The sequence below is a fragment of the Microplitis mediator genome, chromosome 9 (genome assembly GCF_029852145.1).
Source record: "Microplitis mediator isolate UGA2020A chromosome 9, iyMicMedi2.1, whole genome shotgun sequence".
Classification (NCBI taxonomy): Eukaryota; Metazoa; Arthropoda; class Insecta; order Hymenoptera; family Braconidae; genus Microplitis; species Microplitis mediator.
This window is the reverse complement of record NC_079977.1, coordinates 20,661,183-20,675,796: the sequence shown is the minus strand read 5'-3', so window position 1 is coordinate 20,675,796 and position 14,614 is coordinate 20,661,183.

Sequence of the window (14,614 nt, the reverse complement as noted above, 5' to 3'; positions counted from 1 at the left end):
TTTTGATTTTTTTCGTTTTCGAATGTAGTTTTCAAAAAAAAAATACGAAAAAATTATTCAAAAAGTCTTTCTATTTTCTTACTTGACTTTTCGAACAAAATTCAAATTTTATCGATGATTACCATTTAAATTTATTGTTCTTAATTTTTTTTTCCAAATTTAATGTTCTCTGAGCACTCTCAAAAATTTTAAGCATGATGTTATAAGAAATAAGGCTAGTTAAAAAAAAATTTTTTTTTCAATTGAAAAAAAAAATCTAAATCGAAAAAACATCACTCTGAAAAAATTTGAGGATTTGTAGAAAATGTCAAAGTTTTACATAAAAAAAAAAAAAAATCAAAAATAAAAAATGGTAAACATCGAAAAATTTTTTATTTTTTTCAAAAATCTACAAAAAAAACAATAAAGATAGGTTGCAATAATTTTATTGTATTTTTTTTCAAAAAGTATATTTAAAAACAAAAATTTTGAAAAAAAAAACGTCCCAATCAGTCGAATTTTGAAAAAGTTATAGATATTTAAAATAAAAAAAGCCATTTTTGTCAAAAATTTATAACTTTTTTTTTGGTTGGGTGAAATAATTTGAAAAAATTATGAGAAACGTTTTTGATGAGGTAGAAAAAGAGAAAAAATTTTCAGTCAAATCTAAAGGGGTCGGGTTCAAAAGTAGTCGATTTTGCGTGGAATGCCCCATATATATTTGACAATTGAAAAAAAAAATATGAAATTTAGTAAAGAGTTAAAAAATTACAAAATTTAAAATTTTTTTTCCTGTGATATTTCAATAGAAAATGAGAAATTGCAGTCTAGAAAAATTTAATATTGATATTAGAAACTTACATATTTAGTAAATATCAACAACAATAAAATATTTACCAGTAAAAACATACAGAGTTCAATCTTTAATATTTAGTTCACAGATCATCCGCTAGGTGGCTTAGGACTCTTGATTATTCTCGCTCGCGCAGCCATCTGAGGAGTTTATAAAAGTAAATTGATACCCAATAATACAATATGAAATTAATAAGGAATAGTTTTCAAAGAACTTTCATAAAGTTTATAAAATTAACGATATTAACTTCCAAGCCTTTGAAAAAATTGTTTTTAAAATTTGTTGCAAATAAATGAAAACTTAAGAATTTTTAAAGTCAATATTTGAATTCTTGCAAGAAAAAGTTTTAATGTAAATTATTTCAACAATGAAACTTTTATTGTCCCAGTTTCTTATATAATTTCTATAAGTCCAAAAATCTTTGCTGTAAGTCCGAAATTTGCCGGTGATGTTTTTGATATTTGAATGATGTTACCAGCCAAAAATGATTTATTTCGTTGGGAGTTTCATTTCTGTTTTTTTTTTTTGAAATTAATTCTTTGCGAAATAATTATTTTTTCAGTCATTTTGAAATCTTCGGGCATTCTGAGTGTTCACAGCTAAACTGAAGCGACGTTTATTAGAAAACAAGAAAGGAACCGGGTCTTTAAAAAAAAATTGTGTATACTAATAATACATATACGGGAGTAAAAAAAAAACGCAACACAGTTTTATAATTCAAATTAAATATCATATGTATACATATTTTATCTTGGAAGCAAACGCAAGAATCCTCAAATTATAGTTCGGCATTGATTTTGTCAAGTTTTTGTAGTGATAATAATTAGTTATTTTAAAACCTCAATTTATTTTCGACAAATTACTGTTCTGTTGAAAAACAAAAAAAAAATAAATTTTAAGACTTCGAAAAATTATCTAAAAATTTTGATCCATGATTTTGATTATTTTTTTTCTTACCGTAGAATAAATTCAATACTTAGTCAATTGTTGATGTTTGAGAATTTTTTTAAATTTGTCCATATAAATTCAAACGTATGAATTTTAAAAAACCATTTAATTCCCTTTAGATCACTGACCGTTTCCGGTCTATTTATAAAATATATTTTTGAAATTGGTAGGCGTCAACTCGGGTTTGCATTTTATACAAAAAGGGTTCGCCCTAAAAAAAATTAAGGCGGAGATTTTTTTTTGTCAAAATTCTGAAATATATCTATATATTTTATATTTAAATTGTAAGCAATTGTTTACTGTTTCCGGTTGTAAGATCGATTATTAAATAATTTTTTTTTTATTTTTTTGAAAAATTGCAATTTTTTTTTTTTATTCATATTTTTTTTTTAAAGCAACAGGCCGTCAATATTTCCCCGAAATCCTCTCAGAAGGATCACGTTCATATATATATCTTCATATGTATATATATATATATACATAAAAATAAATATATATACTATATAGGAAGTATTGAATTTAAAAAGTGATATTTAAATTTAAAGAGGAAATAAAAAATGAAAATCGTTAGTTTTATACTTGACTGAGGTATATGTATATATGTATATATTTTTTTTATAGACTTCTAGGGTCATATTGTCCAGGTGTCGAGAAAAAATTTTTTTGTCGACTACTCTAAAAAATTAAGCGGTCAGTTTATAAAGTCAATGAACTCAAAAATAAATGTCGTAAACTAACAAAAGAATTTTTATTTTTTAATTAAAAAATATATTAATTAATCATCTAATTGATTAATTAAATGTTTTTATTCTTAATAATGTCATTGATAAAACGAAAAAAATAAAGTCGTCAATTTTGATTAATTATTTTTAATTGTAATATATAAGATTAGTATGATTGTTAACTAGGTAATTATGTTAATTGTAATTATAATTATCCGTTGATTAAATTTAAAATCACTCTAATTTTTTGTTTTTGTAATTTTTTTTACGTCATGATATATTTATGTAGTCATACATTTTTCTATTTGATTATTTTATTTAGCTACGAATTTTCATGCTTAGCAAAATATATTTTTTTTTAATTTATAATATTTCGGTAATGATTAGAGATAATTAGACGTCTAATATGGTCGTTGGATAGGAAATTTACTGTTCTATGAATTTAGTTACAACAAAATTTTAGTTAAATTTCACAGTTTAGAAGATATGACTCTTAGAAGTGTAAAAAAAAAGTAGGAAAAGATCGAAAAAAATCGAAAAAACGTAAATTACCTGTAACTTTCAAACCATTGATTTAACAAAATTTTATAAAGAGACAAAAATTGCAGGAAATCAAATTTCCTTTCCAGAGAATATAAACATCTATTTATTTTTTTTTTGACATCTACTAGCTGTCAAAATTAACTTTTGAACGTCAATTTTATTTTTGCTAACGTAAAATTTTAGTATTTTAGGAAAAAAACTTTCAGAAAAATGAAATTAAAAAAAAAAAGTTGAATAGGTGAATGTCTGATGTATTTACTGATGACTGACCAGCAACGGTTATAAATACATGTATATATTATACACACATATGGCCGTGAATAAAAGAATATACAAAGGAGATGCAAAAAAAAAATAATGTAGGGATCTCGTGACAAGTAACAAAGAATATAAAAAAAATTAAGAAAACGGTTATATTTATCTGGATAGTGTATAATATATGAAACTAAAAAAATCTATGTATAAATATACATATATACCTACATATAAAAATATAAGAACAAATCTGATAAAAAAATTAAATGAATGTACTGATTTTTCGGTAATCACTTAAAGTAATTGGACGTTTGAGGAGGTCGTTAGAACGGAAATTTAATTTCCTACAATTTCGGATTCTAGAAAAAATATCGTAGGGCCTTTAGTTTAAAAGTTATGACCAAAAAACGTCACCTCTGATTCCACGAAAATTTTTCCTGCTTTCGATTGCGATATCTTTGAAACTATCGATCCTAGGATGATGCTCATGAGGACCAAAATTGTAGGAAATTAAATTTCCTTTCCAGTGACTACCAACTTGATACATTTATATGTAATTATCATAAAATATTATTTAAACAATTAATTGAAATTTTTAAAAACAATTAAAATCAACAAGTCAATTTTCCCAAGTTATTTTCCAGATAATTGGACGTTTAGGGTCATTTCTGGAAAGGAAATTCGATTTCCTACAACTTTGGTCCTCATAAAAATTTCTCTAATACCAATAATTTCGAAGTTATGCCTCTTAGAAACGAATTTAGAAATTTTTCATCAGAATTTTCTGAGCACTGACTCTAAAATAAGTATTTCTCATAAAATATCAATTTTTCCGAAATATTTGTCTGAGATAAAATTGTAGGGCATAAAATTTCCGTTCCAGTGACCTCCTATGACGTCTAATTACCTCATCTAATTACCAAGTTGTTGTAAATTAATTATCAGGTCAAAAAATTGGATCGAAATTAGTCCAAAAAAAATATGAAAAATAATAATAATGAATGATCGCCACCATTTTGTAAGTGTATAGACCGGTGTACAAAGCTAAGAATCCATTACTTAACCCCTTTTATTCCGTCCAATCACGTGTGAGAATTAAACCCTTCTATTCTTGGCGCCGCACACGTGTAACTTTTTTTTATTGGCTCATATATTTGAATCCTCAGTATTCTAAGCGCAACCCTTTTATTAAAAGGGTTGAGCCCTCCTCTGATACTCGTCTCTCATTGGATAAAATTAATTCCGTAGAAAAAAAAAATCGTGTGATAAAAAATTTATGGAATAAAATTCGTGAGCTAAAAGTTTTTAAAAAAATAAATTTAGAGGAAATGGCACAAGTGTGCAGGTTCACTCGCTAAAAAGCTTTTGGTGAATAATTAATTGCGGGGGTGTAACGACGGTTTTTAAACTTGAAAGTACTGAGAGACTTTAAAAGTAGTAAGTGCTACTTTTTTTACTTTTTCTCGCCTCAGCTTTTTCTTCTCATTTATCTTTTGTGTAATGGTTGGGTATTTTTTTTTTTTTTTTTTTATTAACAATGAGTGATTGTATTAATTTAACGGGCTATTGAATCGAGGAGCATTCTGTGAGGATTCAAATGGAATGAGGTAACCAATTTAGTGATTGAGAGCTGAGCTGAGTTGATTACTAATCGCGATTTGAATATTTTGGTAGCAGGCCTGGAAAATGGCTGACGGTTTTTTGGATTAAAGGCTTGAGGTGAAACGAAGCGATTTTGAGAGAGGATTCAACCTGCGATAAGGATGACGATTTTTAGACGAATTGCTGTTTATACTTCCGGTTGGTGTTTTATTTGGAAACGGAAAATAATTGATCGTAATTCATTTTTATAACTCAAATTTGTGAATCACAAGTTGATTAATTTTATTAGAAATATTTATTCAATTTTTTTAACACCAGACCATTTAGTGCAAGAAAAAAAATAACTTTTTTTGCAGCAATTAAAAATTTGTGTCATTTTCTTTCAAAGCGACTTTGGCACTTCAAGAAAAAAAATTGGGAATCAATAAATTTTTTACGAATTGTAAATAGTTATCAAAATTTTTGATCATTATTAATTTATATCAGCTTCTAGAGGCTGGAATATTCATCTGACGATAAAAGTTACGAGAATATTTTTTGTAGAGAATTTGAAAGGCTTGAAGAAAGGTCTGATTCATGTTTTTGATATTTTTTAATTTTATTAAGTTATTTTGATTTTAGCGATGAGAAATTTTTGGAAATACTCATTAGTAATTTTTTGATCATTATGAATCTAAATAAGCTTCTAGAGCCTTAAATACTCATCTGACGATAAAAGTTACAAGAGTCTTTTTTGTAGAGAATTTGAAGAGCTTGAAAAAAGGTCTGATTCATGTTTTCGAGATATTTGAATTTGATTAAGTTATTCTAATTTTAGAGATGAAAAATTTTTGGAATTACTAATTAGCAATTTTTTGATCATTATGAATCTAAATAAGCTTCTAGAGCCTTAAATACTCATCTGACGATAAAAGTTACAGAATTCTTTTTTGTAGAGAATATGAAGAGCTTGAAAAAAGGTCTGATTGATGTATCCGATATTTTTGAATTTTATTAAGTTATTTTGCTTTTAGCGATGAGAAATTTTTGGAAATACTCATTAGCAATTTTTTGATCATTATGAATCTAAATAAGCTTCTAGAGCCTTAAATACTCATCTGACGATAAAAGTTACAGAAGTCTTTTTTGTAGGAAATTTAAAGGGCTTCAAGAAAGGTCTGATTACTATTTCTGATATTTTCAATATTTAGCCAGTTGTACTAATTATAAAAATAATGTGTCATCGATTTATTATAGCTTCCAGACTGTCTCGTCCAGAAGCTCTAAAAATTTTTCCAGACGCTCCCAAAAATTAAAAAAGTTCTCTAATTTCTTCAATAATTTCCGTCTCAATGTCACAAAAATTTACAAAAGTCAATAATTAAAAAATTCCCAATTAAAATAATTCCAAATCCTTAATTATTTTTTCGCAAATTGTCCGTCCCATTTTGCCCACAGCCGAGTAAACTTCCATCTTATAGCAATAATTTCAGTGAAATGAGATAAGCTGGAAATATAACCGAGGGGTTGTAACCCTCTCAGTACGCAAGGGGGTTGTACGCTCACGTGCTATAGCCAGGGGTTGGTTATGGCCACACAATCCCGCAAGGGGTAACTTTTACTATACTAGTTTTTTTTTACTCTCATTCTCTTTCCCTATTCCCGTATTCTCTTCCTCTGTCCATCACACCACTTACCCTACAGCAGAGAGGGAATGAACTGACCGGTTGCCATTGGACAGTCGACTCGCGATCAACGTTTTGGTTAAACTACATCGCACACACACATGCACACATGAGACCGTGATCAATAAATCGTTTCTTGCAACCACTGTGGGATCAAACAACAACCCCTCAAACTTGTTCTTGAACAACACCCTTCTTTTACTGTGAATAACGACCAATGCTATATATAGACATATATATATATATGTATACATTTACAAGTATAACTTACTCTTTATCAAACTACGTAGAAACAGAGGAAAATGTGAATAAACTTTTTTTTTTACACGAGGGATATGATAAAAAGAAAAAAAACTTTTCAACCCATTAAAAGTTTTAAGGGCTCTACCGATCATTATTTTATTTTCGTTTAATATTTAAGCATGGACTATATCACCCACAATTTTTTTTTTTTCATCCAAAGATGGAAATTTATTATTTTTTTTTGGGAACAATGGGTCAGATGAGTTACGGAAAAAATTAGGGAATTGAGAAAAAACTTTTAATGGAAAGCCGTTGGGGTTGGGAAAGGGAAAATTGGTCTTGGACTTGAAAATTTGTATTTTTAGGTTTTTATTAAGTGCAGTAATTTTGGAAACGGAATTTTGATAATTTGGGAGGGAATTTTGAAGAAAATCAAGCGATATGCAGTTATTTATTTTGATTAAAAATTACTAGACTATATGTCATTTTAATGGCTTATGTAACTAGTTAAATATCGAAATTATCAGAAAAAGTAATTTGATCTTTTTTGTAGCCCTGCCAATTTGCTACAAAAAAGTCACAGCGGTTTTTTTTTGTCAGATGAATATTTAAGGCTCTAGAAGCTTATATAGATTCATAATGATCAAAAAATTGCTAATTAGTATTTCCAAAAATTTTTAATCTGTAAAATTAGAATAACTTAATAAAATTCAAAAATATCAAAAATATCAATCAGACCTTTTTTCAAGCTCTTCAAATTCTCTACAAAAAAGACTTCTGTAACTTTTATCGTCAGATGAGTATTTAAGGCTCTAGAAGCTTATATAGATTCATAATGATCAAAAAATTGCTAATGAGTATTTCCAAAAATTTCTAATCTCTAAAATTAACATAACTTAATAAAATTCAAAAATATCAAAAAACATCAATCAGACCTTTTTTCAAGCTCTTTAAATTCTCTACAAAAAAGACTTCAGTAACTTTTATCGTCAGATGAGTATTTAAGGCTCTAGAAGCTTATTTAGATTCATAATGATCAAAAAATTGCTAATTAGTATTTCCAAAAATTTCTAATCTCTAAAATTAACATAACTTAATAAAATTCAAAAATATCAAAAACATCAATCAGACCTTTTTTCAAGCTCTTCAAATTCTCTATAAAAAAGATTTATATTACTTTTATCGTCAGATGAGTATATAAGGCTCTAGAAGCTTATATGGATTCATAATGATCAAAAAATTGCTAATGAGTATTTCCAAAAATTTTTAATCTCTAAAATTAAAATAATTTAATAAAATTCAAAAATATCAAAAACATCAATCAAACCTTTTTTCAAGCCCTTTGAATACTCTACAAAAAAGACGTCTGTAACTTTTATCGTCAGATGAGTATTTAAGGCTCTAGAAGCTTATTTAGATTCATAATGATCAAAAAATTGCTAATGAGTATTTCCAAAACTGTTTAATCTCTAAAATTAGAATAACTTAACAAAATTCAAAAACATCGAAAACATGAATTCGACCTTTTTTCAAGCCCTTTGAATTCTCTACAAAAATGACTTGTAACTTTTATCGTCAGATGAATATTCCAGCCTCTAGAAGCTGATATAGATTCATAATGATCAAAAATTTTGATAATTATTTACAATTCGTAAAAAATTTATTGATTCCCAATTTTTTTTCTTGAAGTGCCAAAGTCGCTTTGAAAGAAAATGACATAAATTTTTAATTGCTGCAAAAGAAGTTATTTTTTTTCTTGCACTAAATGGTCTGGTGTTAAAAAAATTGAATGAATATTTCTATTAAAATTAATCAAATTGTGATTCACAAATTTGAGTTATAAAAATCATTTACGATCAATTATTTTCCGTTTCCAAATAAAACTCCAACCGGAAGTATAAACAGCAATTCATCTAAAAATCATCATTTCCATCCCATGTTGAATCCTCTATCAAAATATTTCGGCTCCACTCAAGGCTTCCATCCAAAAAACCGTCACCCATTCCCCAGCCCCGCTACCGAAATATTCAAATCGCGATTAGTAATCAACTCACAAGTAATCCAAATTACCTCCGACATCCAACATCCTCCCGAATCCTTACAAATTAATTATAATCCTCTTCTGTCAATCAAAGAAACCTAAACACCGCGCATCCAATGGCTTCACAAAAAAAATTCTAAACATCAAACATTTTCCTCTTTCCATTCCCGATATTTTATTTTTTTATCCTCATTTTCGGTCGGATATTTTTCCTTCCTTTCCACTGATTGCATCACAATTCCTATTGCCGCGATTTTTTTTATAGATTTTATATAACATAAGTAAAAAAAAGGTCGGGTGTACAGCATGAATATAAGAAACCCCATTGAGTATTGAGAGTTTCGGCCGTGTCGTGCTCACTCGGAACGACAATGAACGATCGTTATGCGTATTCAAAGTGGCTTTACCTTTACCTTTACCTTTGCCTTCACTTTTACCTGATCCTGATGTTTATGCTGGTGGTAGTAGGAGCCCAGAGCCTTTATTCTGCACAAAAAGAAACCCAGTGGTTCCGGGAAACGGGTATAGATACAACTGGACGACGGATTTTACTATGGACCGACCGATTGTGCAACTGGTCCTATATAAATTTATATATTTATATATATAAAAACTACCCTACAGTATCTTTTATGTCTTTTTTCACATTCTTACGATGGGAAATCGCTCTTACGTATTTATCTATTACGTAATATTTTTTTTTATGGGGGGTAAGTTGGCATGATTTTATTTTTAGTCGGTTTAAAATATTACTGACTCGTGCCACCGGTTTTTTATCATTAATCTAGAGGGATTTTAAATTGACGGAAGGTTTCGTTTTTTTTTTAAAGGGAATTTGTTTTTTGTGTTAATGGTATTTTTAGGTGGAGATTTGGAAAAAGGAAGTGTTTAATTGGAAGGGAATGAAGTTTGCCTAGGGGGGGGGGGGTAATGATTTTTATTTTAAGTGTCTTTTAAAATTAATGGAAAGTTACTGGAAAGGGTGGGATATATTTGGATTTTGTTTAATTGGAAATGGAAAAAATTTTGAAAGGATTTCAGTAGTTTTTGGATTTAATATGAATTTTTTTGATTTTTAATATGGAGATTTTATGGAAATAAGTTGATTGATTGTAGTGTAGAGGGAAGAGATTAATGCACTTGGGGTAGGAAAATTTTAGAAATGGAATAATTATGAAAATTTTTTGATCATTATGAATCTATATAAGCTTCTGGACACTTGAATATTGATCTGGCGACAAAATTTATGAGATACTTTTTTGTAGAGAATTTCAAGGGCTACAATAAAGATTTGAATTATTTTTTCGATATATTTAATATATGATAAGTTATTATAGTTTTAGAGATTCAATATTTTTGGAAAAACTCATTTGCAATTTTTTGATCATTATGAATCTATATAAGCTTCTGGACACTTAAATATTGATCTGGCGACAAAATGTATCATGTGCTTTTTTGTAGAGAATTTCAAGGGCTACAAAAAAGATTTGGATCATTTTTTCGATATATTTAATATATGATAAGTTATTATAGTTTTGGAGATTCAATATTTTTGGAAATACTCATTAGCAATTATTTGATCATTATGAATCTATATAAGCTTCTAGAGCCTTAAATATTCATCTGACAAAAAAAACTATGAAAACTTTTTTATAGGGAATTTGCAGAGCTACAAAAAAGGTCTGATTACTTTCTGCGATATTTTTGATATTTAGCTAGATATTTTAATTATAAAAATATCTATAGGAATATTCTTAAGAAATAAATAAAAATTTTCTCCATATTTTCAATCAGTCGCAAAACTCACTTGAAATTAATCATAAATTATATAACTACTAAATAAACCCCTCAATTTCCTTATAATCAAAAGAAACATTCCAAAACTTGACTTTTTAGAATTAAGGCGCCGGAACAAAACGAAATGTAAATTTCCCAGTCATTTATTATCGCCCAGCCTTAATTAATTAATTATATTAAAAAAAAAAGACATTTAAAACTTTCTCAGCTTATCTTAAACTTTGTCTGTGCAATAAATATAAAAGTAACACAATGGCGTCATCGGCCATTGCAGCATATAAACATAAATGTGGACAGTCCACCCCTTGTAACATCACCCCACGTGTTAAAGTCCAGCCGTTCTTTACCACACCCTCCATTTATATATATACATATATATATATATGAGTGGATTTAACGACCGATACTATCACAAGTACCATCGTCTATACTCACATATATATATATATATATATATATATATAAGACTGTAACTGATGCGTCCAGTAGTGCGTTGTGAGGTTCACTACTAGGGTTACTCATTTCTTGTCCACAACCTTCTTTTCAATATATATATATATATATATATGTTTCGAAATAAAGAATAATACAAAAACCGTCTTTTTAAAATGTCCAGCTTTGCCAGATGGTCAACTCTTGACCTCTTACATCTTTAACACGTTATTGTTATCAATCTATCAGTTTTTTTTTATTTTGTCACCAATAATTTCCCGTATGGAAATAACATATATGGTCAAAATATATGATAAATATCAGAAAATATATGTGGCAAATTTAACTATATTTTCTGATAAATTTTTTTTTATATTAAAAAATATAATATTCATCATATACGAGTCCACATATATTTAGCATATATAAAATATATATGTCAATCATATACAAAAAATATATTTTTATCATATACGAAAATATATATTCTTGTCATATACGAAAACTATATTTTTATCATACTTAAAAATATATATTTCTATCATATACGAAAAATATATTCTGATCATATATAAACCCGTATGAAAATAACATATATGGTCAAAATATATGTATAAATATATGATAAATATCAAAAAATAAATGTGACGAATTTAACTATATTTTCTGATATATTTTTTTTTAAATTAAAAAATATAATATTCATCATATACGAGTCCATATATGTTTAGCATATATAAAATATATATGTCAATCATATACAAAAAATATATTTTTATCATATATGAAAATATATATTCTTGTCATATACGAAAACTATACTTTTATCATATATAAAAATATATATTTCTATCAGATACGAAAAATATATTCTGATCATATATAAAAACATATATTTATATTGTGTATGGAAAAAAAAAGTTTCTTATTCGTATGACCAACTCCAATTAAATTAGATATAAATTTTAATATACTCTTTAAATTGCAGTTAAAATTTTCAAAATTAGTTAATTTGATGCGAATATATATACTCATATACATATACATACACCGAATAAAATATATGCTTAAATATAACAAAGAAAATATATGGCGCCATATATAATATAAATTATTTGCTACCATATATTTCATTTCATATAAAAATTTTATATTTTTTGAATATAAAAGGAAATATATCAATACAATATATTATAAGGTAAATGTCAATGTATATATAGCTTAATATAAAAAACATATAAGTTACATATATGGAATACCGATATTTACTACTGTATATTATTTTATATTAAATCGGCGAAAATCTCTATATGATTTTTTATAATATATCATATATTTTTTTGTTGCAAACATATATGATTTTATATATTTTAACCATATATTGTTTTTGCATACGGGTTGGTTGCGTAATATCGACACTGGTCATATCGATATGAAAAAAAATTTTTCTACAATAGTCAGCCCGTAATAATTCAAAATTTATGAAAAATAAAATTTTGGAAATACTGTCGATCGCGAAATTTTTTTTCAAATTTGCAACTTCGTTTTTAATTTTTGAAAAAATTTCACAGTTGGTTTTTTTTTAGTTTCAAATTTTGTCCGGTTAAAAATTTTTAAGGATTTTCGAAAATTTTTGTTTTATTTATTTTACCTCACATTTTTTTCAACATATATATATATATATATATATTTATATAAATGTAGAGGATGTAAAATTCGATCCTTAAAAAAAAATTTCAACGATTTTCTATTGACAGATGACTGGACCGTCCATTTACCTTTTTACGTAAGCACACACATGAAAATCCACATATATTTATGTATATAATATATGAATATACGCACTGAGGGATATAAAAAAAGTAACGTGGGTGAAAATGTATTTAGAGATGAAATGTCCAGATAAAGATGACGAATTGTGGGCGGAAGGAGTTCCAAAGGTTGCGGTGGCATTGTTACGTCACTGGTTTTGGATTTCTGCAAATCCTTCTGGTGATTTTAAAAGTAAGACGAGAAGGCTTTTCTTCATCATGTACATCTTCTTTTTCTTTTTCTTCTTTTATTTCTGCTTAGATTTTTTGGATTTATGCCCTTTTTTATTATTATTCAATTCCAAGATCTCAGGGTACGTTTTCGTCTTTATTCATCTTTTGGTAACACGAGTATTCTTTTTTATTTTTATTTTATTCTGGCTAGAAAAATTTTCCGTATTTATTTCGGACATGGCCTAAAATGGACACTTATTCATTAAAAATGTTTATCGGTCTTTCCAAGGTTAAATATTGATTTTTATGAAAAAATTAATGACACATTTTTTTTAGGAAATTTAATTTTCTACAAAAAAGTTTCTGACAACTTTTCCAAAATTTTTCATAATTTCCTCGTAAAATCATTTCAAAGCCAATTACTCTAAATTTACCCCAAATTCCAATTTCCAAATTTTCTTTCAAACTTCCACAGCTCATAAATCTCTAGCTATCAATTTCATCAAAAAAAGTTTTCCACACTTTTCATGGGAAATTTAATTCTCTACAAAAAAGTCCCTTACAACTTTTCCAAAATTTCCCATACTTTTCCCGTAAAATCATTTCAAAGCCAATTACTCAAAATTTCCCCCAAATTCCAATTTCCAAATTTTCTTTCAAACTTCCACAGCTCATAAATCTCTAGCTATCAATTTCATCAAAAAAAGTTTTCCACACTTTTTATAGGAAATTTAATTCTCTACAAAAAAGTTCTTCACAACTTTTCCAAAATTTCCCATACTTTGCCCGTAAAATCATTTCAAAGCCAATTACTCAAAATTTACCCCAAATTCCAATTTCCAAATTTTCTTTCAAACTTCCACAGCTTATAAATCTCCAGCTATCAATTTTATCAAAAAAAGTTTTCGAAACTTTTCATGGGAAATTTAATTCTCTACAAAAAAGTCCCTTACAACTTTTCCAAAATTTCCCATACTTTTCCCGTAAAATCATTTCAAAGCCAATTACTCAAAATTTCCCCCAAATTCCAATTTCCAAATTTTCTTTCAAACTTCCACAGCTCATAAATCTCCACCTATCAATTTTATCAAAAAAAGTTTCCAAACTTCTCATAGGAAATTTAATTTTCTCCAAAAAAGTTCCTCACAACTTTTCCAAAATTTCCCATATTTCCCCCGCAAAATCATTTCAAAGCCAATTACTCAAAATTTACCCCAAATTCAAATGTCCAAATTTTCTTTCAAACTTCCACAGCTCATAAATCTCCAGCTATCAATTTTATCAAAAAAAGTTTCCCGAACTTTTCATAGGAAATTTAACCCTCTACAAAAATGGTCCTTATCATTTTTCCCTTATCTCTAATATTTTCCAAGTTATCGCTATTTTATTTATCAGTCATGAATCCCAAAAAATAATAATTTGAACCATCAATTTTATTTTTATCATTTTATACCACTCGATCTTCATATATATACACACATACATTTATATATAATCAATAAATATATATAAGAAAATAGAAATACAATATGTCATTTTTTTTCCTTTTT